The 14217-nt window shown below is 34.2% G+C and overlaps 1 long non-coding RNA gene across 3 annotated transcripts in view; it reads right to left on the bottom strand.

Moving 5' to 3' along the window:
- LOC103879301 overlaps nt 1-1295 on the bottom strand; it is a 40577-nt gene extending 39282 nt beyond the window's left edge. For all 3 annotated transcript variants that reach the window (XR_004178736.1, XR_004178737.1, XR_002518411.2), the window contains exon 1: nt 96-1295. This is a non-coding gene — a long non-coding RNA (uncharacterized LOC103879301). The remainder of the gene's footprint in view (nt 1-95) is intronic.
- Between the last annotated feature and the right edge of the window lie 12922 nt (nt 1296-14217).

Genomic DNA, 14217 nt, shown 5'->3' with positions numbered 1-14217 from the left:
AAGCAGGTAAAGTAGCCCTGCTGCTCACATGCCATACTAAGTAACCAGATTGTTGCTAGTGAGACTTGGTGGTTAGTGTCTAGAATATAACTTACTTGATTAGGCATCCATTCCCTTTGTTCTCTTGGGATCTACCATGCATAATGATACATAGTGAAGTTCTTTTTGGACATGCCAACTCTATTAGATTCCTAGGCCTGCCGTAACAAAATACCATATGTAGGGTGACTTAGAACAACAGAAATGTATTTTCTCAGAGTTCTGGAGGCTAGAAGTCTGAAACCATGGTGTCAGAATGTTTGGTTCTTTCTGAATGTTCAGAATCTATCCCATCCCTCTCTTACCATCTGGTGATGGTTGCCAATCTCTTCTGTACCTTGACTTGTAGATACATCGTTCCAATCTTGTCTCCATTTTCACAGTCTTCTTTACTTTTACCTCTTCTCCTCTCCTCTTCTTCTAAAGACAGAAATCAAGGATGATGAATTGGGCTGATATTGGATTAATGCTCACCCTAATGACCTCTTCTTAATATGATTACATCTGCAAAGACTCTATTTCCAAATTAGGTCACATTTACAGATACTGGTGGTTATAACTTCAATATGTTGCTCTAGGGTACACAATTCAACCCATAATTACAACTTTCAGAGTTCTTCCCATTTGTAAATCAGACATCTTTCTCTTTTTCCTTTTCTGAAAGGCACTTCTATCTACACTCCTACACTCCCCCTCCTCGTCAATGGATACTTGTATTATTGTTTTAACAAACTCAGATTTTGCAAAAACAAGAAAACAGTATATAGAAGTAACAAATTTAGACAGGTAATGAGGATAAGAAAATAATTTTGAGATTTTTTTGATAATTTTTTATAAGGGATTATTCTAACTGCCAAGATTATTGAAGTCTTAAAAAAAGACTAAATATTTCCACAAAGAACCTATGATATAGCTGCTAATTTAAGTAAAAATGGAAATTATATGAAATAATAGCTAAGGGGGAAAACAGAGGCATGTAAGCCATACCATGGGGCAGGGAATTGCAAGTTGAAGGAAGAAGGTGACATTTGAGCCAAGTCCGAAGAGATGGGGGAATAATCTTTGTGGATATCTGGAGGAAGTTTAAAGGTCTTGAGGATGGAATGTACCTACAAAGTTTTTGGAATATCAAAGGGGCCAATATGGATTGAGCAAAGTGAGTTAGAGAGGACATGAGATAAAATAGGAGGTAAACAGTTATCTAGGTAACTGTCACTTGATTTTTTCTGAGTTGGCAGGCTAGCAATGGTCTTTGATCACAGAAGTAATATATCTTTATTATTTATTTATTCTTTTTTTTTTCTTTCTTTCTTTCTTTTTGGGATGGAGTCTTGCTCTGTCACCCAGTGTGAAGTGCAGTGGCACAATCTCAACTCACTGTAACCTCTGCCTCCCGGGTTTAGCGATTCTCCTGCCTCAGCCTCCTGAGTAGCTGGGACTACAGGTGCGCGCCACTACGCCCAGTTAATTTTTTTTTTTTTTTTTTTTTTTTTTTTTTTTTGTATTTTGTGGTAGATACGGGCTTTCACGATGTTGGCCAGGCTGATCTCGAACTCCTGACCTCGTGATCTGCTCATCTCAGCCTCCCAAAGTGCCTGGATTACAGGCGTGAGCCACTGCGCCTGGCCAATAGATCTTTATTTTATAGAAAAGGAGGCTTTATCTGACTACTGTGATGAGGATAAATGTTAGTGAGAGGAGGAGAAGCATTAAGGTCTGTTAGAAAGCTATTGCAGTGATCCCTATGAGAGATTATGGAGGTCTACATCAGGTATAGTAGTAGAGATAATAAGAGGTTATAAGGTCTAAACTGCCCTGAAGGAGAGACAAAGGGATTTGTGAAAGATTAGATTTGTGATGTGAGAAGAAGAGAGAAGTGAAGGAAAATTTTAATGTTCTTGGCTTGCACAACCTAAAGATGTGGTTGACATTATACAGAATTAAAGGTTGTGAAAGGGATAGGCTTAGAGGAGAAAAAAAGTAGTTTCATTTTTGACATGTTAAGTTTGCTATGACAATTTTACTTTCAAGTGAAGGTTTCAAGCAGTTGAATGAGTGTGAAGTTAAAAGAGAAATTTCTGGGATGTACATGTAAATGTGCTACTGTCAGTGTCTATAGATAATTAAAATCATATTACTAAGAGAAATAGTCAAAGGACTGTAAGTAGAAAGCAATGGGAAATGTTTCAGTGCCAACTTTTTTAATTTTAAGGGCTGGATTCTCAGCAGACTGCAAAGATGAGGAGAAATCTGCAAAAGATACTGAGAAGAAACATCCAGTGTGGGAGAACAAAAATCATCATGGCATTGTTTTAGAAACTGAGCAAAGAAAGAGCTTCCAACTGAAGGAGAAGGTGATCAAAAGCGTCCAATATTGGTTATAGTTAATGTAAAATGAGACCTATGAATTAACTATTGAGTTAAGCACATTTACAGTTAAACTTTAACAGAAGCAGATGAGTGATAATCAGAATAGAATGGGAGAAGTGCAATTTGAAATAACAAATATAGGCAATATTTTCCAGGAGTCTTGCTGCAAAGAATTGTGTAGTAGAAAAAAGGGATTGATGTCAGTAAAGGGTCTATTTTCATTATAATCTAACAATTTGGCTTGCTTTTTAATCCAACAATTTAGTTTGCTGTAGTTTCATGAATGCTGGTAGAAAACTCAAGACAACTGGGTCAGAGATGAAAGTTTATTATTTACAGCACTAGCCAGAAGTAGCCAGAGTTTTAGCATATTAATGTCTTTTCTGTGAACCCCAACTTCCATATGCAGTGGGGTGAGTTACGGAAGAATATGCCTCAGTTTGGGAAACTTTTTATCTACCCTTAGCCTGAAAAGCCAAGGATAGAAAAAGGTTAATGGAAACTACTCTCTTAAGAGGAGCAATGGCTTTCATTCAAGTGATGAGGCCACCAAAGAGGCCCCTGAGGGAGATGTACTCTGTGGAATAAATACCCTGACATTCACTTGAGTTTTTTTGTACTAGGATGAAAGAAAGTTCTTCCTTAGCTTAGCAGGAGACACTAATTCTATTGTCTATGGCTGATTCCTATACAAATATCATTGAAAAGATCATCTGAAACCAAGAATAGTTAGTACCTCTCTTTGCAAGATGTGCGCAAATGTAATCGACCCATGAAGAATATCTCCCTACAATTAGTAGAGGATTTTTCTTCATTAACAATTTAGCTCTATCTTAGTATGTCCGTGAAAAGGATTAAATTCGAGGTAAAATTTATGCAGAAAAAAAAAGTATGGTTTTTAGAGTGATATGCTTGAGTAGACACTAATACTGTACATGAAATCTAATGTACAAATGAATAATTTGGCTTAGATTATCAATTGTGATTTAAAAAGGCAGAGCATATAGATTTATGCTGGTAAGGGGATATTTGTGAGACTGGGAGCTAAGGAAAGCTCTCTTTGATTGCTCCTATTTTCTCAGTGAAATTAAGTAAACAGCTGAAAATGAAGATTGGACATAAGGCGTAAGAAATTTTGGAGAAAAGAGAAGATATAAAAGGGTTATCCAGAAAATGCAGAGATAAAGTAAGAGTATCTAATAGCATTTAGAGAAGACATGGCTATGGCTGAGTTACTGGGTTAGATACCTTCCATTTGTATTCTTGGTTCCTCTGCACCTTAATCATGCTTTTTGCCTATATAGATTATATCCCTTGCTTTAGACTTCCAGTTGGGTTCCACCAATGGGAAGCCACTGCAGGAGAAGGGAGGAACAGAGAAAGTTAGACTGTTTATTCCACAGAGTACATCTCCCTCAGGGGCCACTTTGGTGGCCTTGTCGCTAAAATAAACACCACTGTTCCTCTTAAGATGGACTTTTCTTCATATAGTTTCCATTAAACTTTCTCTGCTCTTGAGTTTTCAAGCTTAGGGTTGGTGAGAAGTTTGCTACCACTAGTCCTAAACTACTGCATGGTCCTTTGTGGGTACCATACACTCTATATAAACCTTTAAAAGTTTTATTTTGGCTGAAAAATTAATGATACACAGCATCCTTATATATCAGTGTGTGATCTCTTTCCTGCTGGAATCTGAATAATATAACTATAGATGCTATTTACTTGACATTTTATTTATCAAGTACATTTATAGAGATTCTTTAATGGTGGAGTAAGTCCAATTATGTTAGACTTAGTAGACACCTAATGTCAAATCAGGTTAATCTGCCATGCTCCCTGTTGACAAGCTCGATTCTTTCTAGTTGTTCTATATGTCCTAATATGTTTAGTGTCCTCTTCAGACAACTGCTTCTTCAAACTCGTTACAGAATTTATGTTAGGAACAGCCTGGTAGCCGAAGTCCCCTGAGAAATTTGATAATTTCACCAACTGCCTTCTCACCCTATCTAAGCCATGACAACTTCCTTTGATTCTAACGAAAATAGATTTATTTTTCTTATAACTCTCAAGAGTTATTTTTAAAACTTTTGTCATGTGAAAATATTTTAATCAAATTTAACTTTTGCTATCTAATGTCTTAAATCCCTTCTTGCATTCCTCTTAATTGATCCTTTTTCTTATATGTTCCAATCTTATTATTTTTATTCTTCATCATTATCCTTCAAGATTCTATCTGAAAGTCATGCTGAGTTTCAAAATGGTAATTTCTTTGATTTGTATTCTGGAACCAAATCTTCTTAACCCTGTTTATTTGTATGTATAGTCAACTTCTAGATACCTTTGTTTTCCTTCTCCATTAACATATATAATATTTTTCTTAAAACATTTTTGTAAAAATTAAATATAATAATATATGTAAAAAATATTAGTGTATTAGCCCATTTTCACATTGCTATAAAAAATACCCTGAGACTGGGCAATTTATAAAGAAAAGCGGTTTGATTGACTCACAGTTCCACATTACTAGGGAAGCCTCAGGAAACTCAGAATCATGGTGGAAGGGGAAGCAGGCATGTCTTACATGGTGGTGGGTAAGAGAGAGTGTGTGAAGAAGGAACTGTCAAACACTTATAAAAGTGAATTTATGAGAACTCACTCTCTATCATGACAACAGCAGGGGGAACTGCCCCCATGATCCAGTAATCTCCCTCTCTCAACACATAGAAATTACAATTCAAGATGAGATTAAGGTGGGGACTCAGAGCCAAACCATACCAATTACCAAACGAGAATTCAATATATAATACATTAGCCTCTTTTACTGTTCTGTCTGTTCCTCTTTTCATGGGGATCTATACAACTATACTTCTAACACCAGTATAATTTAAGAAGAACATTTATAAGATTTGTCATATTTTTACAAATACTATAAATGCATCACCACAGAGTTTTAAAAAATTTTAAAGAAGCCATGTTTATAATTACAATATTATATTTATATTTTGTTACTAAAATTTTAAAATTTATTCATATGTGCTGGTGAGAGAGGAATAAGAGGATATTCTTACAACTAAGTAAGTATCTTAAGATGGTGGATATTTTAACTTCAAACCAGATATAGTGCTAGATTAAATTAAGAAGAATGATTTTTGATGAGATGAGAAAGAAAGCATTGTCAAAGATATGATTAAAGTATAATTCTATATATGAGAAAGAATACATTGCTTTGATTTGAATATGTATAAAAGAGAAACCAACAAATGTTGTTGTCTTTTTTGTCTATCAGTGTTTAAGATAGCATGTCGTGGTTTCTTTTTAATACTATTCTATGCCAGATCATCCCACTGGACAAGCACCAGCTGAGCTTTTTCTGAAATAGCACAGCAACACAAGCCTTGAGTTCAAAAAACACTAGATCTCATTCTGCACAAGGGAGAAAAATCCTAAAGTATGGGATTCTATCCTGGTTTTCATACATTAAAAAATACTTCAAAACGAATACTTCTATTTATTACTGACACACAATGTGATGGACTCAAAATAAGGCTGTCTTATATGGATTATATGCGTAAATTGAATCTGTATGCTGAAATAGTCAGATTTAAAATGAAGACATTACTTTTTCTCCACAATACTTTCAGAGGAAAAGCTTTTAGTATCTCAGACTCTAAAAAACAAAGCATTTATACTGTGCAAATAAAATGATAATATTCTTCAGTTTATGTCCTTTCATAATATTAGAAGGACTTAAGGAAATATTCATAAAATGGAATCAAACATGTTCAATTCAGTTAACATTATTGACTTATCATTAATCTTGAAGTTCTATTTCAGAAACTAGTAAGTTATGACTAATTGAACATTTTGGAAAGGATGTAGAAAGTTATATGTGATGCCACAAACAGAGTTCTTGGGAACTTAGAGACAATAGTACGAAAATCCTCATAAAAAGGTGCAAATTCACAGTAAATACAAAAATAATTTTTAAAATAATTATTTTATTAAAGCTATAAAGCTTTATAAAGCTATGTATATTAACAACTTAACAATATCTGTGATGTTCCCTTTATCACATCAGAATATAATCTATGATCCTGACTTTCTATTATTGACCAAAATGATTTTTGAATTCTTACAGTATGAAAGACATTACTTTTTTCTGTCTTTACTTGATCTTCAAATGGACAAATTTATTAGGTGCCATTGATTTTCAAGGAAAGTAGGTTTTCTATAGTTAAATATTTAATTAAGCTTAAAATACAAGACTATAATTTTGTACTTTTTTTTTTTTTTTTTTTTTTTTTGGCGATGGAGTTTTGCTTTTGTTGCCTAGGCTAGAGTGCGATGGTGCAATCTCGGCTCATGGAAACCTCTGCCCAGTTTCAAGCAATTCTCCTGCCTCAGCCTCCCAAGTAACTGGGATTACAGGCACGTGCCACCACACCTAATTTTTGTATTTTTAATAGAGACGGGGTATCTCCATGTTGGCCAAGCTGGTCTCGAACTCCTGACCTCAGGTGATCCACCCGCCTCGGCCTCCCAAAGTGCTGGGATTACAGGCATGAGCCACTGGGCCCAGCCTACAATTTTTTAAAGTTGAGGCATTCTACTGCTTCTATCTGGCTGTGTGACAATGTGCATGACACTCAGTTAGAAAGGCTTTAATTCATTAATTTATAAAATTGGAGGGGTGGTTTACATTATCTCTAAAGTCTATTTTATTTAAAGAAGATAAAAATAAAGAGAGAGGGAACTAGTTAAACTATTTTGTAGAAACTTATAGTTGTAATATGGATTTTGACAAAGGTATTAATATTGAAGCACACTGCAGGTATCACAAATTTTCTTATTGATGGACAATTTTTGACAAAGTAATCACAATCCAATGAAAAAGCTACTCAAAAACTTTTACACTCAAATTTTTGGAAAGATTGTTGATTTTCTGAAATTAATTCAGTAAAACATATTTTTTATAAGAAATTTATTAAGTGCTAAAACAGGAAGAAAGCAGGAAGAAATAAATTATTACAAACTACATTCCATTGAAATATTGTATAAATTTTTTAATGCCATTGCTACTTATAATTTTGGCTGTATATTTACTGCCAAAATTGAAATTATCTTTCAATAATTTCAAGATGAAATGCCAAGCTGAAAATTATCTTACCCCATGTTCATTAACAGAAAGGTATTAAAGACATGTTCAGTTCTCTAGAGATGAAAGAGAGTTATTATTCCATATGCAAAGTCAATTATCATTGACTTCCACATGACATTATTTGAACATGACATTTATGGATTCCCATTATTTTGATAGCACTCTCCCTCCTCCAAACACAATGAATTGCTTTCAGTCATTCTGAGTTAAAAATATTAAATCACTTATTTTATTTTAATATGTATACTCTTAATTTTATAATGTATATCAATTTTATAGTATAATTGTATAGTATATCAGTATAAACCATGTGAATATAAAGCAACTTTCTCAGTTGGCTATGATTTTCATATTTAGATAATTAAGGAATAAATTTAACAGATATGGGGAAAATATTTTTGTAAAATAGTAGTTAACATATGACCTAAATGTAAAACGCACTGAGATGTGCATGTATACACATCATCCTATGTATTCTGTGACTGCATAAAATGCTTTGTTTACTCACTATTTGATAAGTTTTGAATGTAATGTGTCTGTGAGCCCTTTTCTCTAAAATGAAGTGATTGTCAGAGAGGAAGGGACAACTTTGACCCCCAGGGGATTTTTGGCAATGCCTGGAGGTACTTTTTGTTGTTACAGCTAGAGAGGGGTCAGATGATACTGGAGTGCAGTGAGAATAGGCCAAGGATGCTATTATATTAAACACCTAACAGTGAACAGGACAGCACCCACATAAGAAGCCTATGGCCCAGCATGTCAAGAGTGCTGAAGTTGACAATCACTGCTATAACCTAAAGGCCACAAATTTTCTTTTGCTTTCAGAAAAAAAAATTTTGTTCAATGAGAATTTATGTTAAATCTAAATTATTTTCAAATTTAGGATATACAAATACTGTTTTTACATGTAATTTTAGCACCACATTTGCTTTTGCAGACAACATACTAAAAGAAAATTGGAGCATACTTTTGAATGTAATCTAGCAAAATATGTTAAGACAATCAGAGTGTTTTTATCCTTTAAGGAAAAGCAGTATAGTTCCAAAAATTTACGTTAATAAAATAACAGAAATATGTGAAAACATTATATATTTAATTCCTTGATATTTATAATAGAAAACAATTCAGGTTTTTTTTTTATTATACTTTAAGTTCTAGGGTACAATGACTCAATAACAGTAGATTATTAAATTATAACATGGAGAGCTGTAGAGAAGGGAAGTGCTTTCTCTTTATGCTCTGAGGTTCAATAACTAGGTCTATGAAATAATCTGACAAAAGGCAGATTAGTAGGAGAAAGGGTAGAAACATTTTTCATGGGCAGAGGGGCATCACAGGGAAAACAAAGTAAATTATCGAATCAATGGTGAGATTTGGGACTTCACATACCACTTCACAGGGAAAATGAGGAGGGGAAGATATAGGCAACTTAGGAGGAATTAAATAATTTTAGAAAAAAACGAATGGGCCTTTACCCTATTAGAAAGTAATAAAACAACATAAAGCTATCACTTTTGAACTTCAAATGACAAAATGATAATTAAATTTCAATGTCCAAATTTCAATATGCTTCTCAAATTGACATATATTTGGTATTTAAAGTGTGACAAATTTGATCCACTACCTAGAAGTTTAGAAAAATTTTAGCGAAACCAAGTAGTATTCTAAAGTATTATTTACTATTTTGCATGAAACAATATAACTTTTACTATTTTACTTCTATATTTCAGAGCTTATTATAGTCATATATTTAATTTCTAGACTTAAAATTTTAATAAGTAGTACAAGGTGGCCTCCGACTCCCTGGTTCAAGGTATTCTCCTGCCTCAGCCTCCCCAGTAGCTAGGATTACACGCACCATCACGCCCGGCTATTTTTTTAATTTTTAGTAGAGATGAGGTTTCACCATGTTGGCCAGGATAGTCTCGATCTCCCGACCTCATGATCAGCCCACCTCAGCCTCCCAAAGTGATGGGATTACAGGCACCAGCCACCGCGCCGTCAGAGAGACTTTTAAGATGTATTCCATAATATCTCAGCATCCAAAAAAAGAATGTAATTAGCATACACTTTCTATTAAACATTTTGTGGGAAAAAATTAAAGGCAAACAACAATGTAGGAATTTATTTTTTAGATATATGAAATAAAAACTGAAGGTGAAAAAGCCAATAAAAATGAAACATGGATAAAACACAAAGGAAACTCACAAAAGAGACATTTATATTAGTATAAAAATATCAAAAGCAAGCTAATTAACTAGTGGAAAAACATTCAACTTCCCTGGTAATTAAGTAAAAAGTAAAGCATTTATCTCCCACATTATTATAAAACATAAAGGTAGATTTAAGTGTCAGTGTTTATGAGAATTTAAGAAAAGTTGGCATATGAAAATGTAAACAACAGTTCTGATAGTTGTAACAACATACCAAAAAAGTGTACATTTTAACAGAACAAACTTTCATCTTGAGATTTATCAACTGCAGTGATAAATTAGATCAAAATATATACAGGTGATAGAAAAATATAGAGCAATTTTTATTACGTAAATGCCATTCTTAGATGACATAAGATTGCTAAACTTATACCTTTTTTTTTTTTTTTTTTTTTTTTTTTACTCACTAGCTGGTTTTATTTTTACAGTTGCATATTGTTAGCACAGATATAGTTTGTATGATTTGGAATGATTTTTCTTATTTTCTTGCTATTCTGTGGTACTTAAACATGCAACAGTAAACAAATAATCAGTAGAAAGCTAATAACTCTAGTACTTTTTAGAAATAATGATGGGTTTGATTTTGTAGCTATCAGTTTTAATCAAATGACTAACAATCTAGCATTATTGACTACTTGGCTTTATTGTTTATGTTGTTCTCAAACATGTAAGTCTGATTAAATTTTTAAGATGAGACAAACACATTTTGATTCACTCAAATTTATGCACTGGAAAAAAAAATCTCCACCCAAGTTTCTCAATTAAAATTTAAAAAGCAAATACAAAATTGTGGCCAAAGTCTTCTTATATAATTTAAGCAATAGTGATAGTGTTGTAAGCTTTATTCTTTTTTATTTATTTATTTATTTGTTTGTTTATTAATTGAGACAGAGTTTTACTCTTCCACCTAGACTGGAATGCAGTGTTAGAATCATCACTTACTGCAGCCTTGACCTTCCTGGCTCAAGCCATTCTCCTGCTTCAGCCTCCCAAGAAGCTGGGACTATAGGGCATGCCAAACTATGCCCAACTAATTTTTTAATTTTTGGTATAGACAAGGTCTCCTTATGTTGTCCAGACTGGTCTTGAGCTCCTGGACTCAATCGATCCTTCTGTCTCTGTCTCCCAAAATGTTGAAATTAGAGGCATAAGTTCCCACAACTAGTCTATAAGCTTTATATATATACATATATATACACATACATATATACACACACATATATATATATTTGCATTTTCTAGCTGAAAAATGCTTTGCATGTCCAAAATAAATATTACAAATATTTTGAGGAATTGAGATTTTTTTTCTATTTTTAACCTTCCATCAAAATGTCAGAACTATTTCATTAAGATACAATCACTGAATATTTTCCTAGCTGGCAGACTAAGAAAAATATAAAATGATAAAAAATAAAAATAATTGTTGAATAACCAACTTCTTAATCTGTGCCTATTCTTATTCATATTTAGATCATTATTTCAGCATCAAAGGGATTCCTGCAGTATTTCATTTATTATTATTTTTCTTTTTGTTTTTTTCTTTTTTTTTCCGAGGTGAGTCTCAGTCAGTCGCCCAGGCTGGAATGCAGTGGCACGGTCTCAGCTCACTGCAATCTCCCAGGTTCAAGCGATTCTCCTGCCTCAGGCCCCCTGAGTAGCTGGGATTACAGGCACGCGCCAGAACACCCAGGTAATTTTTGTATTTTAATAGAGACAAGGTTTCACCATGTTGGCTAGGGTGGTCTCAAACTCCTGACCACCTGTTATCTGCCTGCTTTGACCTCCCAAAATAATGGGATTACAGGCGTGAGCCACTGGTCCCGGCCTCCTACAGTATTTTAAATGACACTTTTTAGTGCACAGTTTTGACAATTTTAAGACAAAGAGATTTGTTTGAAAGTCTACTGACCAAAGATTTCACATTTAATGATTTGTCAACTGATGGGCTGTGGCAAACACAAGAGTAACAACAAGAGTATCAAAGTAACACAAATGTATGGACTATTATACACTTTGTAATCTTTGTGGAGAATAAAAATGTACAATGAATCTTCATTATTCACAGATTCTATGTTTGCAAATTTGCCTACTTGCTAAAATGTATTTGTAACCTCAGAACCAATTCTGGTGACACTTTTGCAGCTATTTGCAGACATACAAAGTGCAAGGAAAGGAGGCAGATAAAAGATGAAGCTTGCCTTTCTGTTTTATTTCTTATGCAGAGATGACCAGAGGATAAAGACAGTAGGGGACAATAGACTTCTGCTCTGGGGGCAGGAAGAGAGAGTCTGAATCTCTATTCTGGCAGCTGTTAGTGGGAGGCCTCAGGCCAGTCTCTTAAAACTTTTACATTTTGTTTTCATTTTTGTAAAATAAAGAAAATCGAATCTACCAGGGTAAGTTGCTTTTAGGATTTATAAGTATAATCTATATGAAATATGTATAAGTAAATGAATAGACAGTAATTCCCCTCCTAGCAATGGCTCAGTATTTATTAATTTTACTATTCTCGGTGACTTTACAAAACATAACTACCATACATAATGAGAATTCACCATATATTAAAGTCTCTTAAGGTAAACTGAAATATTAAAACATATTTTTAAAATGTTTTCAAACATTTTGTAATTCAGTTTTTTTTTTTTCATGAAAATCTTCAATTTATGATTAAATGCAGTGAAGACATTTATCTGAGACTGAAACCAGGGTAATTTATTATAAGTCTTTATAGGGAACACTAGGCTTCAGAACCATTTCCCCACTACCCTCCCAGGACAGCCAGAATACCGTCCTTGGCTCTTGCTAGTAGGGGACAGGAGAGCTATCTCTGGAGAGATGGAATAGAGAAACTTTGATGTGTCCAGCATCAGGTTCTAGGCAACATAGGGATTACAGTAATGCATTGCTTAAGATGGGGATATGTTCTGAAAAATGCATCCTCAGGTGACTATGTTGTTATGCAAACATCATAGAGTATACTTACACAAATCAAGATGGTGGATAGATAGATAGATAGATAGATAGATAGATAGATAGATAGATAGATAGATAATTTTATATGAAAAACAAAATGTCCCAGCACAATTAATGAATATCAATTATTTCTCCTACTTAATTTGCAATACCAATATCAAGTGCCATATATCAGGTTTCTATATATGCTATGGTATAATCTTATGGGATTAAAAAGTCACTATGCAGTACATGACTATATCTGACACTCTGCATATTGAATAATGAGAAGACTGCCCACAGCTTGTTTCCCCCACAGCTGGCTTCATAGGTGAGCAACATGTGTAGTCACACAGGGCTCATACTTAGAAAAATCCCGGTCTTGGTTCATATTCTGTTCTTGCTGTCTTGACATTTGTAATTTCTGAACAAGGGGTTCCCCAAATTATATAGCTGATTGTGACTCACCTGCTTTCCTCCCAGATCTTAGCTACTTTTACAACTTCTGGGCAGGTGATTGCAGAACTTCTTTCTGGGGGAATTTATGATGGAGTCAGGAGACAGCCAAGGATCCCTGGTGAAACCCTGCCTTCAAGCCTAAAACAGCCTGAAGGCTAAAAAACTGGACTGCTGGTCCTAGATGAAGCCTGCCCTTTCCTGACTAATTCTCTCTGAACAATGCCCACCTGTGCACTGGGAGGACAGGGTGGAGCCTCAGGAAGTTCATGCTATTCACAGTGGGAGGACCCTGACCTCTTCAGTTCCTGCATGGTGACCTGGGATTCAATCTGTGAGATGGAAAACCTACTAGCAAGATTCTCTCTAGCTTTGCTGAGAGTTATTTTTCCTTTATCCTTTCTGCCCCCAAAATTTCACTCCTCACCCTTCTATGTGTCTGTGAGCCTAATCTTTCCTGGTTTTGTGACAAGAACCTGGATTTAGATGAACTAAGAAGAAAGTTCTGCAGCAGTTATATTACTCTAGGGAAAAAAAAACCAAAACCAAAACAAAACAAAACAACTCTCTGGGTACTAAACCTGAGGGTCCTCTAAAATTACAAGGACCCTGCCCAATCAGCCTAGAGAGAGGGCCACACATTAAACAAGTCCTCTCTCCATCCAGACACACACAACTTCAAATATGTTAGTGCCTCACTCTCACATCTGAACAATGAGTCATCAGTCATGAAATACTGAAGAAAAATCTTAGATATGGTAAAAGAAAGCAAAAGAAGAACTTGGAAGCAACAATGTGATAGTAAAGCTTTTAAAAGTCACAAGAGACATTGGAATGTAAAATTGATTATATTTACCCAATAACAGAACTAGAAAAACACAGAGATAAGTAACAAAAGAGACTAGATAGGGAATATTAATCAATACAAGGAGTATAATATCCAAATAACAAGTTCAATAAAGAACAAATATGAACAGAAGAAAAATAATAACAAAAATGTATCAGAAGTGAAGAAGAAAATTATCCAGA

This window comes from Papio anubis, chromosome 15 (assembly GCF_008728515.1).
Source record: "Papio anubis isolate 15944 chromosome 15, Panubis1.0, whole genome shotgun sequence".
In the NCBI taxonomy this organism is placed as follows: domain Eukaryota; kingdom Metazoa; phylum Chordata; class Mammalia; order Primates; family Cercopithecidae; genus Papio; species Papio anubis.
The sequence above is the reverse complement of the archived record's forward strand: the minus strand, read 5'-3'. Positions and strand labels throughout refer to the sequence as shown.